Raw genomic sequence first — 18,791 nt, forward strand, 5'->3', positions numbered from 1 at the left:
TCGGCGATCCCCACGGGCGACGGTCACTCCCCGGCGCCAGCTTTCAGTCCCCCTCCTCCGACAGTCACTCCCTGGAGCCAGCAATGTACGTAATTCAGCGTATTGCCACTGGGGGAGCATCACATGGTTCCCCTGCTCCCCCAGTGGCACTACGCTAATTGCGTACATTGTCCGCTGCCAGTGCCGGAGGAGGGGGATTAAATGCTGGCGCCGGGGAGTGACTGCCGGAGGAGGTGGACAGAGGAGGGTAAGTATAAAGCACAACACACACACACACACATTTCCCCCACTAACCACGTCATATCCCCACTATCCAGGTCATACCCCCAGTATCCACGTCGGCATGGAGTTGACTTTTGAAAGTGTGGCGAGCGCATCGAACCACCGAGCCCGAAGCGTGGCGAGCACAGCGAGCGATACATGTTCCCTCGCCACACTTTATAAAATCAACTCCGCGCCAACGTGGATATGGGAGTATGACGTGGATAGTGGGGATATTAACCATTGTGTAGTTTTAGGGCTCCAGAAGCACATACGTAGTTTGCGAAGGCAGCATAATGCTGAATTGGTATTCTTAATACAGCACTACGTAAACTACGTAACTGCCGCCGTGAAACTAATCAAGTACATTAAATTGATATTAATGTTATTAAGATTTGATATGATTTATTTTACATCTGTCAATAAAACACATTTTTTACAGCTTATTACAGGTTTTGTTTTTGTTATACTCCCCCTTCATCCCCCGGTGTCCACGGCAGCCTCCGGATTCATCTTCAATGGCATCCCCAGTCCAAGGATGCATTGCGTGGGTGCACCAGCACACCCACGCACATGTGCAATGCATCTTTGGGACCGTTGATGCCGCTGAAGACGTATCCGATGGTCGCCGTGGACATCGGGGGACCTCCAGTAGACCAGAAGAGTATAATATAGAAATATATATATAAAAAAAATCAGAATAATCCCTTTTTCAAAAGGAGCTAGATGAAGACTAGACTAGGTATACAGTGTTAACATATACATCATACACTACACTACAAAAGTTCTACCACTGTATTATTCCGATTGTAAAGCACAACAGAATATGCTCCTCTATATAAGAAACTGTAAAAAAAATAATATACCCTAAAATCACTCTATTAAACCTTCCCTGTCTATATTTTATCCGGTATTGGAATGCCTGATCCCGTGTAACACAATCCTTTTACAATAGGCGACACTCGTACTGACCGTTTTATTAGAAGACAAAAGGTCAGCAGGGCGAGAAGAAAATAGCTTACAGTACATTTGCCTGGATTGCACTGAATGTGTCTTGGCGCAGACCCACAAAGTTCACAGCCCCACAGTACAGTGAGGTCGGGTCAAAGAATAATCTCGTTTTTCTCTTCGATCATTTTTTAAATGCTGAGTTTTTTCCCTCTTTGCATCAAGTTTGACATAAAGGTGTAAAGTCGGTCACCATGGGAACCAAAACCATTTATGAAAAGAGATTATGTGACCAGGTTGTTTGTGGTGCATGTTTGCGGTGCCAATGTGTCATACCTTCTCTGACAGGAAAAGCTCCAGGGACGCTTTTGAGCTAGCTGTCTCTGCTGCCTGTGCTATTTTGGCAGCGAACGCCTCCCTGATAGACCAGGATCTTGCTGCATAAAGCAGACTATACTGTACAATGTCAAACCAATAATGAACAGCAAAAATGTTAAAGCCTGCTAACAGCTGGGGGTGTACATCACTACGTAAACTTAATTAACAAATACACGACAGCAGTACTTTATTATCAAAAAATAGCTGACACTTTAAAAAATTAAAATTCCAAGAATTGTGGTGGCATAAAAAGTGTATGCTCGTTAACTACAATTGGCATTGGGAATAATTCAGTAGCCAACGCAGGCCTGTCTAAACCATTCGGGGGGGGGGGGGGGGACCGTTGCAGTTCCAACTTGTGACGGGGCAATGGATAATGTGCGAGCGCTTCGCTGTGTAGCAAAGCACGGGCACAATAGCAATATGCTGCAAAATTTAGCAGTCACACCGCAGAAAGGGACCCAACGAGCTAGATAGCCTTGCCCTGTGTAGGGTACTACCTATATTTATTGGATGTGCTTTTTTTCCCATACCATTAGCCAAATCATTATCGACAGCAGATACTCCAATAAACAAATGCGTTTAACCTCAGAAAGATAACTAGCAAAAATTATTTCCCTAAATCACTTACTAGCAGAAGCAGCAGCACACTATGGATGAGTGCACGCCAGCACAAATAAGGACGCTGTGATTATGGCCCTTATTCTGATCGGTGCGGCCGGATCCGATTATGCGGCCAGGACCGTGCGTGCGAAACCCCGCCTTCCATACGGATCGCCAACTCCGTCCGTACGCGGTAAGAAGCTGGCCGAACGGACCGCACGTGTATTTTTCACGGAATACGCCTCCTCCATCTCAGGGAACCTCCCCCATCATTCGATGGTCGCAGACCATCGAATGCAGGACCGAGTGGTCCACCAGCTCCCGCAACCTTAGACCACACAGACATTTTTCCGTGCAAAAGCAGGGATCTGGGCGGGCAGCTGACATCCGGCGATGTCATATGTCCGCCCCCTACACGTGCATCACGGCCGCATTACCATACGTACGCCCAGCGTTTGCATGGGAACGCCCATGAAACGCGGGGCGTATGCATATGGTAATGAGCCCAAATAGCCCTTCACGCCCCTCTCCACCCCCTGTTCGGAGTGTTCACATATCATGCGGGATTTGGCCGTACGCCCCGCTCGCACATGCGCAGAGACGCCTCTGCACATGCGCAGACACAAAACATCGGCGGGCCGAACGCACACGGATATATCCGCACCGACCAGAATAAGGGCCTATGTGTTGCCCTCTCTCTCATGTCAATGTGTGTGTGTGTGTGTGTGGGGGGGGGGGGGGGGGGGGGGGAAGGTGCAATGAGAGTCAAAAGCAAGGACTCCTGAGCAGCCCCACAGCAAGTCATAGTGATTACAGCAAATCAATGTCCTTGCAAAGAAACTCCATTGTGGCACCCCTGGCAGAATCTGAAGGATCCAAGAGATTAGAAATACAATGGCGGTCAGCAGGAGATTTAAGACTAAAATGGGAACCTCCTGGAGGATGCAGATGGGAAAAAGTTATGGCACAGCGGAAAAACGCACTCCTGTAGGGATCTCATTAAACATTTATTACATTATGCTGCACAGAACTAAGCTGTATTTTCTACAGTGCATTGCTGTTATTAACCCGGTACATCATCATGCACTAGCAGTATTTACTACATGTATTTATCAAGGTGCCCAGACCACGCACCCTATTGGTTAGCCAAACTATGGTGGAGGCTGGCCACACCCATAAGTATGAGCCTCTACCACTGAACTCCCCCGGTGAGGTTTTCATGCCCCAGTCTGACACTGTCTGCATCAGGTAATGTAAATGGCTGCAACATCCATGGTATTCTCTCCATGGTCTCTTGTATTATGTATTCATTTCATACTACAGGTTGGGTATCCCGTATCCGGATATCCCATATCCAAATATTCGAAAACTATAGGTTTTCATAATATTTTGGGGGTTTTTCCCCCCTGAGCACCTTCATTTATGCTTGCCTCATCCCCCGATGTTCACAGCGGCCATCAGACTCCTCTTCAGTGGCATCCCCAGTCCCAAGGATGTACTGCGCGGACGGGCCGGTGAGGTCACCGACGCACCCGGGCAATGCATCCTTGGGACTGGGAATGCTGCTGAAGAGGAATCCAAAGGCCACCATGAATGCCAGGGGACACCGTGGATGTTGGGGGACCATCGAGGCACCGCCAGGGGACCAGGTGAGTATATATACGCACACAGGTACAATTAAAAACAATTCAGAAATCCACAATAATCCCTTATCCAAAATGCTCGCGGTCCCGAGCATTTCGGATAAGGGATACTCAACCTGTACCTGTGAAATACCCATCAGGAAAAAGTTTATACTGCATAATGATTAATAACAATAATAATAATAATAATAATAATAATAATAATAATAATAATAAAATGGTGGGTACTCATGTAGATAAACTTCATAATATAATTTGTTATAAGAAAAAAAGAAAATAAAACTGCACAGTCTTTTCATTTCACATTAACAAAGCAATTTATACTTATCGCTGGCAAGAATAATCTGATAAATCTATTGTGATTGGACCATATAATACTTTCCTTTGTCAAAAATGACAAAAAGGAGGTGGATATATTTTTTTCAAACATAAAAACGCACACAGGCAGACACTATGTAAACGATAAACTGTACATCTTTTTAATCACACACATGTACAGATATATATTCAAGGGCGTAACTACCATAGGTGCAGGGGATGCAGCTGCTATGGGGCCCAGAGCTGAGAGGGGCCCACTTTACCTGTCAAAGTATCATATGCTGTATACATTTTTCAGCATTAGGTGATAAATAGGGGCCCTTACAAACTTTTGCTATGGGGCCCACATGTATTTAGTTACACCACTGTATATATTATTAGCCTGTTTGTCTACAAAGGCCGATATCACAGCTGCCCGTCTAATTACCAAAACTGCTGATTTTCAAAACAGAGTCGGCAACCCTCATTATAATGACGCAGAGATATGGGTCAACCGTACACCTCCAAGATAATATCTCGGAATATATCCATACATCTGTAGCTAGGGGTCAGAAGCTGCTGGAACTACTGCAACTAAAATGTTCTACAAAAGCCAATTTGAGCAATTTCTAATAGGTGTTAGAAAGTCAGACATCTTCAATAGACTGCCAGCCGAGATCACACACCACTTTGATTTGTAGACTAATTCACATAGGTTAAGAAAAAAAAAAAGTGTTTGGAGAATCAATGACCCTTAAAGGGTAGTCAATCATCTACAACGGGTACATTCACAGCATTAAATTTTGTTCCTGTGGATTTATTTTACGGTGATCTAATGGAGACTTCAAGCGTAGCTTACACAGGAAAAAAAATGGCTTTACACAGAGATTAAAATACTACCGAAGCTAAAACTTAATCCAGTCTCAAAACTTTTATAATACACATTGACAAGTTGTTGGCCATTCTTCAAACTTTCCACGTTGGATATTGCAGCTGGAATTTAGCCTTGCTTTATATATATATATATATATGTATGTGAATAGACCCAGATAAAATCGTTAAAAAAGTAATAACTGGACCGGACATCAAACTCTGTATTCCGGAGCTTGTAGTGTCGAGTCCAGAGGGGATTCCAGTTTTTGCTACATGCCTGCTACAGTCAGGCTTTATTCTCTCCCTCCTCCTCTTCCTGGTGACAAGTGTCACAGGCAGCCATCCAAGGCAGATCACCCCTGGACAGGTACCCTCCCAGACCGGACACTTCAAGCTCCGGAATTACCGAAATTGATGAATGGATCCTGTCCGGTCCGGCGTTCCAAGGTCCTTTTCCGTTTTTTTACCCATACCCCAGAGAATCTAATTTCTGTAAATATTTGTAATATAAAAAATGTCTGTAGACCTCAATATGTGGAAAAAGGGATTACCAAAAATGGCGATAAAAGGGGGAAGTGTCTTATGGGGCCTACACAGGCAGCGATAAAGTGAGATCGCTTAGAAAATGGCAGGGTGTAGGTCCCATAAGTGATTCCACATTTTTAGGGATAGTGGCTGTCCTCGGGCAGGACATAGGGCTTCCATTGAGAGGACTAGCTACTTTCCAGTGGCAAGTCCACATCACCACAGTTGTGGCATAGTCGGCAGGAAAGGTCTAATAACCACAGTATTGTTTACAGTACCCATGCTATAAAAGGTTTTTTTTTTTGACAAGAGGTTGCGAAATTGTGTTATAAAAGATGTAGCAAGAAAATAAATAAAAACAAACTGTGCCATGAAAAATCTAATGACCTCATGAAATCACAGCGCAATGCAATCGTCTTGGGTTCGTCAATGCGCTTTCTGTAGATAATGAAGTGATAAAGTAAATGTATCATTTTACAGCAGACTTCAGATAACGGGCTTGATAAAGCGCTCGGTGCGAGCATAAAGTCACAACGCAGTAATGAAAAAACAATTGACAAAGATGGATAAAAATAAAAATAAAGGAATTCAAAGCCATTCAGACATGGGATTATTATTCCAGTTCATGATGCTGGTATGTAGCCAGATTTACTTGGCGGATAAATGTGACCTCTTTTCCTCAACTCTTCTTCCCCGGCATACTTAAAATTCTATTTGTACAATATCATGAAAAGTATAACTTAAGAAACAGTATACAGATTCTTTATTTTAGATATATATTTACAAGACAGAACAGAAACAATAAAACCGGTGCTTTGCAATGCTAACAATACATACACACACACACACACACACACAACTGTATATGTTCATACACTGTGGTTGCAGTTCAGGACCGGATTGGGATGGAAAACCAGTCCGGGAATTTCTGGAAGCAGTTCTCAAGGAGGTGGGTCTGTTGAGGGGGTGGGGCATATTGAAGGGCTGGGATCCCTCTTCATAGGGCCTGACTGATACCGCATTCACATTGCCTAAACGTTTTAAAAACCAGTATTTTGAAACGGTATTTAAAATGGGTCTGAGCCTTCACATTGCAGTAGGTTACCGTTTGAAATACCATTTAAATACCAGTCACATCAGTCAACCCGTTAAATCCCCTGAACACGTTTCAAGGTAGAATGCAGGGGACAGCCTATTGCAGATCTGTAGTCTGTTGTTTTTACTAAATACCGTTTCAGAGCCATTCTCACTGCATAAAAAACGGCTCTGATTCGTGTAGGACTCTGCTTTTTAAATGTTTTGAAATACCGGTTATCTTTAACCGGTAAATGAACTCTGGCGCTTTCCCACTGCAGCCTTAAACGTTTTAAAATGGAAAAAAACGGCAATATACCGTTTAACAAGTGGGTATAAGTTGGAAACAGTTGCAGCCATCCTTGTGTCTTTTTCTCCAGTTGTGTGTGTGTGTATGTGTGACTTTATGCTAATTCCATGAATACCGCTTTTCCACAGACTTAAAAATCCCAGATTTTTGCACGGAAATGCGCACCAATCCAGGATTATTGGCAGTGAAAATAGTGGGCAGGTAAAAATAACCAAGCAATGTTTTTAGTGGGTTAAACCCAGGTAACTATCTCTTCCCCGGTTCTTTCGACCCGGGCAGGGAAGGCTACTACTGCGTAGGTGCCTCCAGCTACCAGCCTGTCCTTTGCTGAAAGCCTGCCCATCACTGAACAATCCCCAGGGCAGGCGACAGGGGGGGTCAAAGGGGACACTCGTACCGGTCCCCAAGCTTGTGAGGGGCCCCAAGATTCTGAGGGGCTCAGGGGATGTAAACATGGCTAGTTTATAAAAGGTGCTGCCTGCCCATCTGGCTTCCTGGAAGGAAACTTACATGTATCCCAATCCAGTAACCCCCCCTCAGTCTGGTCACCTGTCCGGCTACCAGTGACATCACACAACACAGCTAACCATAGGACGAACCAATGCTGCACTCTCCCATCTGCCCTGCACAATTATATTGCATAGTGAATATTAATTATCATTTTTGTCACTAATAATAAAAACACATTCAATGTTATTAAAATCTGGGTGGGTCGTTGGGGGGCCCCAGAGATATCAGTGTACCGGGTCCCAAGATTTCTGTTGCCGGCCCTGACAACCCCCCCCCCCCAACCAACGGTGCGTGCTCGCCACTGACCCCGTTCCCTTTGCTAACCAGCCAGCCCCCCACACACACACACACACACACACACACACACACACACACACACACACACACACACACACACACCGGTGCCTTCCACCCCGTAGATGATTGTCCCTGCTTGGCTCCCTTTTGTAATAGATTAATGTATCAACCACCTAAACCTTCCCTCGACAATTTTTTCTAGGCAAGGTGAATACTGCATCAAAATCCATCCAGTAGTTCGGGATTAGCCCAAACAGACAAGGCACCTACTTGGGACATTATTTTAGATTATATAGAGATTTTTAAGCAGCTTTCACCTTCGTACCACACACTATAGGATGACCACCATGCGTTCCGTTTCTCATGAACCTATAAATAAGCTTTATATAATTGTGCACTGAATCATACTGTAAGTTATTATGGAAACCAAACACAACCTTGGATTCCCTTCTGGCGGTGAATACGTTATAAACATGAGGGGGTAAAAAAAGCTATTTGTTTTCAGACATATTCATTTTAACAGAATGATTGCAAAACGCGGCGTCTCGTGGAAGAAAGGAACATACTGAAACAACATTACCTTGGCCTTTTATTTTCCCAGCAAACTGCAGGTATAGTTCTAGCATCTGGTAATGTCAGCCCTCCGGGAAAAGTCACTGCAGGGTCTTATTGACTTCAGCGCCGCCTATGACACCGCAGGGATGGATAAATATACGCTATCATCATAAATCGTCATGTAAATTATAATTTACATGACAATTATTGTTTTTAGGCCCACGGAATATAAGTTATCAGGGATGTCCACGGAAGACATTCTGAAGTCAATATTTATGTGTATATTACAACATTTATCTATCGAGCACAGAAATGACATTCGTAATTAAGGCAGCGCAGGTATAAATCATCATGGGGGGAGACTTGGCAGCTGCACATTTGCTCGTGGCCTTTGTGAGCAGAACTGTAAAACACATCCCTGGTATACTGTTGTATTTCGGTGCATTTTATTGTTGCTGATCAGCGCATTGAAAAAAAAAAATCGAAGCAAACGTGGGATTCCATGACTTCTAGCACAGGCCGGTCTGTATATCAGTGCGGAAATACAGACCATACTGTGCTAGAAGAACCACAGCCAAGAGAGACACCCCAAGCAGGGAAATGGAACTGCGCAGGCTTTTAGGAAGATGCAGAGTGATAGATTGTATGAACAGAAACAGATATTTAATAAAGTCCTCTAATATATACACAGAGGCTCCAAAATTAATTAAAACTGAAAATAAATAAAATTGACAAAACATAAAAAAAAAAAAAAACACAAATCATTAATTATGATTAGTTAATTATAGGGTTAATTTGATTTTAGTTGTGGATTCCGTGCTCGCGGGTTTACAAGCACATTTGCTTGAATTGGGAATACATTCTGGGCACTGTGGGTGTTATTTTGGTTCACTCTTTCTGACAAAATCCTTCTTAAGCCCCATACACACAAGGGGATATATCGCTGAGCGATATATCGCTCACAATGAGCGATATATTGCTCAGTGTCCCATTTGCATCAGCGACTAGAGATGGTCGCTGATGAAAAAGAAACTGCCGGGGGAGCCGACAGTGGAAATCAGCTGGTCGCAGGAGCATGTTCCTGCGACCAGCGATCACTACGGTGGAGAGAACAGAAGCGCGCACCCGGCGATATATCGCCAGTGCACACTCCCATCGCGGGACCAGCTGATTTATGGTCGCTATGGTCAATGACCATATTTCCCGCGATATTAGACAAAATCGCCCCCGTGTGTACACAGCCTCAGATGGAAAAAACCATGTGCACTGCAGGTGGGGCAGATGTTACTTGTGCAGAGAGAATTAGATTTGGGTGAGGTTTTACTTCAAAGTGAGATCTATATTGCAGTGTAAAAATAAAGCAGCCAGTATTTATCCTGCACAGAAACAAAATAACTCACCCAAATCTAATTCTCTCTGCACATGTTACATCTGCCCCCCCTGCAGTGCACATGGTTTTGTCCATCTAAGAAGGATTTTGTCAGAAAGAGTGAACTAGAATAAGGCCCTGTTTGCGTATATCTCTCTCTTTCTATATAGGCACACACACAGAAATATACTGTATAATAACGTATTGAAAACACAGAGCTCGTTCGCGTTACCCAGAAGAAATGCAATGGCAGCTTACAGCAGCTTGTGTGAGCAAAAGTAAAAGACGGTGCACAGAATTATTCACACTCATCAAAGCAGCGAGCGATGTTTGGTCATAAATTATACACAGATACTCGGCCATCTAACTATGCCCGTCCCTTCTGTAAACTGCCCTCAGGGGGAAGCTGAGCTGTGTGCAGTTTGCGGTGAATTAGCTGGTGCGTGCTTATGAAAGCTAATATGTTATCAGAACATAAGGTAAGCTAACACGCATGAACTGGATGCACATGTAAGACGGCTACGCAGCAGCCTGGGACTCTCCCAGCGCAGGGAAATGCCTACATCACGGAGGAGAATCGGATAAACCGGGAATACTGGAACTCCCCAGCTACTTAAGTGCTGATTATGTTCTGATCATTCTAAACATGTCACATTATGATGGAGTGAGAACAAAAAGTTGAATGATCTTGTAAAGCGTAATAAAATCCTAAAAATGTATCCCTGCAAAACTGACATAATAAACAATCTATAACTGCTTCTCATAAAGCACTAAGGGACATAACTATCAACTATCTGGTTTTTAGACACAATAATTCTAATTTTCCGCTCTTGGAGAAGAGACCCAAATGAAAGGGGGGGGGGGGGGGACGACTTATATCATTAAGCCCCACCCCACAAAACGCTGTGATTCGAGGGCCTGGAAAAAGGAGGAGTGGCAAAATGATGTGATTTGCATCATTTTATCCCCTCCCCCGAGGAGACCTGCACATTCTGGCATTTGTCGCTGCAGAGAAGGGGGTTGTGGGGCCTCTGGGGAGCATGCGGGAGACTTATCCAACTTCCTGGGGGGCCAGGAGAAGGACCAGATTTTCAGTAGTCTCTGGGCCATTCCGGGAGAATAGGCAAGTATGTGTACTGCCCAAATGTATACACCTGCAGGTCTGGCATCTGGAATTGTGGGGCCCTTCAAACATTCTCATAGTTAGGAGCGGGACTCCTATGCATTGAGCCTGCACAGGCACCCAATAATGGGGTGTAGCCTTGTCTTCATGAGAATGTCATAATCACGGGCCATGCCACCATTTTCCTCCCTATGCCCCTAGTACCTGTACAATATCTCCTGTGAATAGATGCTGTGCGCACCGGGTGCTGGATGACTGACCAACAGTCGGGATTCTGACAGTCATTACACCAACATTGGAATCCTGACTCGCCCCGCTGTCTGAGTCCCGCCTAATCCGCCCTAAACACATACACGCTTGGGTTAAATTTTTGTTGAGAGCCAAATAACCTACCGGCATATTTTTGAAGGAAACCCATGCAAGCACGGGGAGAACAGACAAACTCCACACAGTTCGAGGCATGGTGGGAATCCGGCAAATAGAACACCCTCAAGTGCTTTTGTAAAACATTAAATTAATCCAGATACAAAACATGGGACGGTACTTGTGTATTATCACGGCGCCCATCGCATCGCAGACCATAAGGCATGTGATGGTATGCGATGCGATGTTCCGTGATGTCCCCCGATGTTATACAATGTTAAAATGTATGGCATACAATGCGATGCGATTATAAATTGTATAAGCACCCTAATGGGGGCTTACAATGTTAAATAAAACCCCACGCCACCCCCACTATGAACGAGAACCCGAAGTGTGGCGAGCGCAGCGAGCCCGCGAGGAGCGGCAGTACGTGTCCTCTGACCTTTTCATACCCCCACTATCCACGTCGGCGTGGAGTTGATTTTATACATTGTGGCGAGCGCAGCGAGCCACTGAGCCCGAAGTGTGGCGAGCACAGCGTGCCCCGCGAGGGGACGCGGAATACATGTAAAGTAATACGCGTCCGCATACTTTACATGTATTCCGCGTCTCCTCGCCACACTATATAAAATCAACTCCACGCCGACATGGATAGTGGGGGTATAAAAAGGTCGGAGGACGCGTACCGCCGCTGCGCTCGCCACGCTTCGGGTTCACGTTCATACTGGGGGTGGCGTGGGGGTGCATTTAACATTGTAAGCACCCATTAGGGTGCTTATACAATTTTAAATCGTATAGGGGGCTTAAATCGCATCGCTGTGCATCGGGTGTATGGCATGCTATGTGAAGAAAAATCGTGCAACTTAATATAGGGGGCACCGTGATAATACACAAGTACCAATGGGACAGATACTAAGCCTACTTTCCTGGACTGGGCAGGAGGCTCAACAAATTCAATGTCACGATCGTGTTTTCTACCTGGAAAAAAGTGCAAGTCCCTTGCAGACAGCAGGCACATTTTAAACAACTTGTCGCTTATTTTCATCTACAGGCTGTCAAACCTTCACACCGAATGGCAATAAGCACTGATCAATATGAATAGGAAATTCCTGCAAATATATATTATATTATGTTGACACTAGAGGGAGCAATTTATCTTTTCATGCATGGGCGCATTGGAAGGTGAAATGAGTGTACCTCAAAGCATGCCTGTAGGTCAGGTTATCACGGATTTTACAGGTCAAGCCCTCACTGAACATGTCATTATAGAGGAGAAATCAGGCAAACAGTCCTAAAGCATAAATCTCTAACTGACAAAAAGCCTCCTAGGAGACAACAAACAATCAAAAAGGTTTTGGGAACATTAACGAATGTCACAAGGAGGCACAGTACACATTTAATCCATGAATACAAAAAGTACTGTCTATTACATTAGCATAAGAGACTTCTACAAAAATAAACTGATTAAACAATGCAGGTCTCTGAGAAATAATTTGGGCTTTTTTTTTTACTGTCCCCAGAAAGTTATTAAAGCCTAGTCAAAATGACGGCTTCTGCAGTGTACTTTCGCTTTGAGCTGTGACAGTTTTTAGCCCAAAAAACTCTCCACCCCAACCACAGTACCTAACCGCTCCTACCTCCGATCTCTGTCTTCAGAGCTTCCTCTCTCCATATTCAGCAAGATTGAAACGGATCAGTGTCCCTACATTTTTGCACTTTCTGTTATGACATGTTTTAGCACACATAGGAGTAATTTGGTCGGTTAAGTGGCCTCTAGTGGTCAGTGGCAGTACTTCTCATAGAGGTGAGGAGTAGTTAGTTAGTCTTTTATATAATTTTTTTGTTTGTAATATGTTGGAAAACTGGAAGGTGTAGCTGCTACGAGGCCTGGCCCTTTCTCGGCTCCCAGTTACAAGGCCAGCCTGCGCTCATCTCCTGATACCCATAGGTAGGAAGGCCAATCCTGGGCCATTTATTCAATCCTGGGTTTGGCTTCCAGACGCCATGCTGCGCTAGGAATCGCTGAACTGCTGTTTAGCAGGTGGTAGGGGTGGGTATGCGTGTTGGAGGGCAACATCTGAGAAGAACGCTGCTGTTACTCAGCACTACCCGACCTACACACATCAAAAGCGCATGCCCATACGGAGCTTTAAATCCAGGGATTGGAGACCCCAATCCCGAGATGGAGGTCCCAATACTGGGACTGGCTTCCCTACCAGTGAGTGGTTTATTTTCTCTTAGTAATGGGCTACTGCACTGTGGGTCCTCTCTAATGCTTAGACAAAGCTTCATGGCCACTGGCTGCACCTCTAGGGTCTGTAATACGCCGGTGAGCCCTTCATTTCCCCAGTCCAACACTATGCCCATCCGTTCTCTCCAGTCGGCCCGGTCTCTCCTTGTTGATGCTAGGGGGAAGCCTGGACGCGCCGAGCCTGTTGGGACATCCAAGAACAGTGGTAATGCCTCCTCCCAGCTTCAGTCAGTTAGACGAGATGGAGCCTGCGGGGACAGGAGATGTGGCAGCCGCCACACTGTGCTAAAAGGTGAAAACTTCTGCAGAGATTTGGTGGTGACCGGTAGAATTGGGAAGATCCATGAGAATACTGCTATGAGGCCCTCTAGGTCTACTCATGTTCCTGTCCCCATGCATGCTCACTATTCCACAATGTGGTTCTGAATTGAAGTGAAGTGGAAATGTACCCCGTGCGGCTTAGGACTAGGAATGGTCATTGACCATCAATGGTTTGCTGCTGATGGTCAATGGTTGAGAGCTATTTATGGCAGATATGCAGCAATAGATTTGAGGTGTCCCCCCCCCCACCCCCTCTTAAGCCTAGCCCCCATGCCTGCTTGGCTCCCCATTGACCATTCCGCACAGCAGTGATGTTTATAGTATAAAAATTTCAATGGCTCTACACTGATTTCATGCCATCGATGTTCATCACCATTGGTGGTGACTGTTGGGTTTAGACAGGAGAGTCGAACTTATGGTTAGGCTCCGCAGGAGAGCAGTTAGGGTAAGGCTGCAGGGAGGAGGGTTAGGTATCGACACTTACAAGGGGGGATAGGGTTGAGGTTAAGCACTAGTGTGGAGGGTTAGGATCAGGCGGCGGTGTGGGGGGAAGGGGAGATAGTCGACCAGTAGGGAGGATTAGATAACCTGGGGATACGGACCCCTGTATCTCTGTGTTGAGATGCAGTGGTCTGTCTTTCAACTAGGGATGTGCAGATCCGGATTTACCCGGTTCTCAAAAATGGATCTTATCGGCTATCCAGCTGTCACATGTTTTGGAGCCATCTGTGACAGCCGATAGCCAATAAGATCCCGTTTTGAGACCCCCCTCCAGAATAATGTATGTATCACATACGAACAACTGGGGGAGATTCTCCAGACCTTGTTACCACATTCCATTCTTTTCTTTCTTCCATGTTGGTAACCGCATGTTAACGTTTGCAGCATCCTGTTATACACATATGTGTTGGCTTATACTTTCTGCCACGTTTACAGTATATAGCGTATCTGCTAACAAGTATGAACAATAATGGCCTGCGGACTGAGATTTGACAGAACAAATAACTTTAATTGCGCTGCAGCCCAGAATCCGTTATTGTCTCCTAATCGCTCTATTCTTATTTTATTTGTACAAAGAAAACCACTCGTAATGCGATTTAAGCTTAGTTGCATTGTACCTTCATTTTATTGATGCCGAAAAATATGAAATTGTCTTTCTCTGCATCAATAAAATGTCAAAGATGTAATAGTGGATCAGCAAACTATTTTATCAAAATGACTAACAACATTACCTCTTGTGTCTGTAATACTGTATATATGGATCTGCGAGTCCTCTGGCAGTGTTTTTTTTTTAATCATAATCAGTGGTAGACAAAGGAACGAAGATCGTGAGATGATGACAATTTGGCTGGTGTTTTATCACTCTCCATTTTATCACTTTTCAAGGCTTAGTACATCTCCCCCATAGTGTTAACCATTCTAACATACAGCCCCCCAAACATTTTTTTTATATTGTTTGGTAGGGCATACCTCCCAACTAGGGTTGCCACCTCTCCCGGTTTTCCGGGATTCTCCTGTTTTAGGTGACAATGCTCCAGGAGGCTTTTCCAGTCTCCCGGATTCCGGGATTCTCCCGGGAATCTGGGTGTCTAAAAAAAGCCTCCAGACTCCTCCAACCCGCCGCAGCCTTTCCGGGCTCCCCCCCCCCCATCCCAATTCCCGATCGAATTGCACGACGCAGTGTACACATTTGATTTAGACTATTTATTACAAATCTGTACTATATAGCCTTGCCTGCACATTCTATGTTTTAATTAGATTTTGATGCCGCGCATCAGGATCGAATGTGGCTGAAAAGCAGTGGCGTAACGAAAAATTTTGCTCCCCCCCGCCGGGACAATTTCGCCGCCCCCCCCCCCCCCCGACAATTTAGCCGCTGCCCCCGTTAAAAGACCCCCCTGGGGAGCTGGCAGGGGGGTCCGTGCGGCGCGGAGGTACCTGTATTCAGGGAGAGCCTGAAGGTCCCTGCGCCTGCGGCGCTGAGTATGATGTTGCCGGGGTCCCTGCAGTGAAGTGGAAATAACGCGCTATCTCCGGCGGAGATAGCGCGTTATTTCCACTTCACTGCAGGGACCCCGGCGGCGGCAACATCATACTCAGCGGCACAGGGACCTCCAGGCTCTCCCTGAATACAGGTACCTCCGCGCCGCACGGACCCCCCTGCCAGCTCCCCGCTGCACCCACAAGCAGTGGGGAGCTGGCAGAGAAAAAATAGCGCCCGCAGACCCCCGGCGCCTCCCCGCCACCGCGGGGGCTGCGGCCTTATAGTTACGCCAGTGCTGAAAAGCGTTCGATTTCAATAAGATTTGAGGTACTTCCTCATCTTTGCAGCCACTGCTTACGCCAGTTACGTTAGCCACTATTCTGAGCCTTTCACACCACCACCCTGTGTCCACACCACCATCTATTACATTTAGTAAAGTTGTGGCGAGTGAAGCGGAGCGACCCACCGAGCCCGAAACTCTTGCGAGCGAAGAGATCCCATGAAGGGAAGCTTACGCTACATATGTTCCGTAGCGTAAGCGGTGGCTGCAAAGATGAGGAAGTACCGATTCTGATTATATAAGCAAAATCAAATACAAAAAGAGTCAAAAATTGAACCATGTGTACGGGGCTTAATAGAGGACTCACTTAGAGGTGCACCAGTATTTACCCTTTTTGATGCAAAATAAAGTTTTTTCTCTCTCTCCAGTGGCGTAACTAGATACATATAGGCCCCATAGCAAAAGTTTGTAAGGACCCCGATTTATCATCTAATGCTGAAAAATGTATAAAGCACATGGGCCCTTATTCTGGTTCACTCACAGAGGCAAATTCCTTCTCAAATGGACAAAACCATGTGCACTGCAGGGGGGCAGATGTAACTTGTGCAGAGAGTTAGATTTGGGTGAGTTATTTTGTTTCTTTGCAGGGAAAATACTGGCTGATTGAAGTAAAACCCCACCTAAATCTAATTCTCTCTGCAGAAGTAACATCTGCCCCACCTGCAGTGCACATGGTTCTGCCCATTTAAGAAGGACTTTACCTCTGCGAGTGAACTAGAATAAGGGCCATGATACTTTGACAGGCAAGGTGGGCCCCTCTCAGCTCTGGGCCACATAGCAGCTGTACCCCCTGCACCTATGGTAGTTACGCCCTTGTCTCTATCTCTCTATAATATAGATACGCTAGGGACAGATACGCTGGGGACAGATACGCTAGGGACAGATACGCTAGGGACAGATACGCTAGGCACAGATACGATACTGGGCACATATACAGAATTCACATCTTCAGCAGTCTTATTATATCCTTGATCCATATTGTTCTTTTCCTACAGTATATCTACATTTCATGAAGTATTTAAACCGAAGCATTGAAGCGCAGAGAAATATGACTAGTTGATGGTAACGTGGGAGAAGATGTAAGAGATATTTCTGAACACGCATTTACTGGAACTCCCCCTCGCACATTTTCTGCCACGAGAATCGCCCACCTACACTCCTCAATTGTCATAATGCCTGAGCAGTATCACTCTCTGAGAAATGATTTACATCCAAGACGCTTTCTATATGTAGAATAGGTTCTAACGTCTGCCATTATAGAGCAATTTGTTCCACTTGGAACAAAGTGACATATAATGTACTTTTCCGTATTAATCCAACCATCAATCTTACAGACTTATTTCTCCACATATAGAAGTGAAGGATGCTGTAACGGAATGCGATGTACCGGCCTCTTATTACCAATGAGTCTTACATAATGGTGAAATTGGCTTCGTTTTCAAAATATAAAAACAACCCTCTTGTCAACTGCTAAAGGCCCAGGTTCCCTGTTGGTTCTGTTACAGCCCATACACTTGTGAGTTATAGGGTAACTTCATGCAAATTCGACAAATTGCATATGTCAGCCAACGCGATATACGTGCACATTCATCGAAGGGGGTTGGGATCATTTGGTCTACAGCCTGATGATCGACACCATTAGATCGACATGAGAAAAGGTCGACATGGGTCTAGGTTGACATGGGGAAATGTCGACATGGCTCTAAGTCGAAAGGTCATTAGTTCGACAGGTCATTAGTTCGACAATGTCTATGTCGCCAATCAAAAGTTCGACATGGGTTTTTTTCACTGTTTGTTGACCTGAAAGTAAACACAGCCGACATGGACACAGTTTCAAGTGCACCGCATCCCCTCGCATCGCTTGTAATGCGTCAGGCACACTATTTTATTCTCCCACTACGCGCTAGTGGATGGTAAGGCAGGAAATACCGCCTGTCGGCACATGTCGGCTCAAAAAAACATTGAAAAACCCCATATCGACCTGTTGACCTAGATATTGTCGAACTAATGACCTTTCGACCTAGAACCATGTCGACATTTTCCTATGTCGACCTAGACCCATGTCGACCTAGAACCATGTCGACCCAATGACTGTCGACCATCATGCTGTAGACCAAATTACCGCATCCCCATCAAACCTTGCATCTCAAGATATTATGTGCTGCTGATCTGTCGCATGATTGTTTGTGCATCGAATGCAAAAAAAAAAACAAGAGATGCGATTTATCGCACAAAGTGCTTCAAGGGAAATCGAGAGCGCGATATCGCATGGCACAAGTGTACGGGCACTATAAAAAGGAATAGACAAGGAGAAAATAGAGCAGTATATACTACACAGTAGGGTCTAATTCAGCATGGATTGCTTAATCGAGAAAGCGCAATCCGGTATGTTCATGAGCGGAGTTCGCTTTGCGCAAACAATTTGTGAAGAATTGCGTGTGCACATGCTGCTCTAACACAAACACTTTGATTGACAGGAAGCCAACATTTAAGGGGAGAAAATATGGCATTTTGCGGGCGCGTATGTCTAAACCCACAGGCGTGCCAAGACATTGTATGGATGGTCTCCGATGTCAGCGATGATCGCTTCCAGCCTGTTGCTTTGATTTCTGGAAGCCTTTGACTGGGGAATTTGCAAAGTCCTCTTCGATGTTCCAGTCCTGCCAAAGCATCTGCGTATGCATCTTGGTTTTGCGTTGTATTCACAATGTCTGCAGCAGCCATTTTTCTTTCTTTCTGGATTTACGACTGTTTGATCACAGCATT

General features: G+C 45.2%; 1 protein-coding gene across 1 annotated transcript in view; it reads right to left on the bottom strand.

Annotated features, from left to right (window-relative positions):
* Nucleotides 1-18,791, bottom strand: part of ATP10B (ATPase phospholipid transporting 10B (putative)) — a 319,815-nt gene that overhangs the window by 203,322 nt on the left and 97,702 nt on the right. The window lies entirely within an intron of this gene.

Source organism: Crinia signifera, chromosome 4, assembly GCF_055691185.1.
Source record: "Crinia signifera chromosome 4, ASM5569118v1, whole genome shotgun sequence".
Taxonomy (NCBI): Eukaryota; Metazoa; Chordata; class Amphibia; order Anura; family Myobatrachidae; genus Crinia; species Crinia signifera.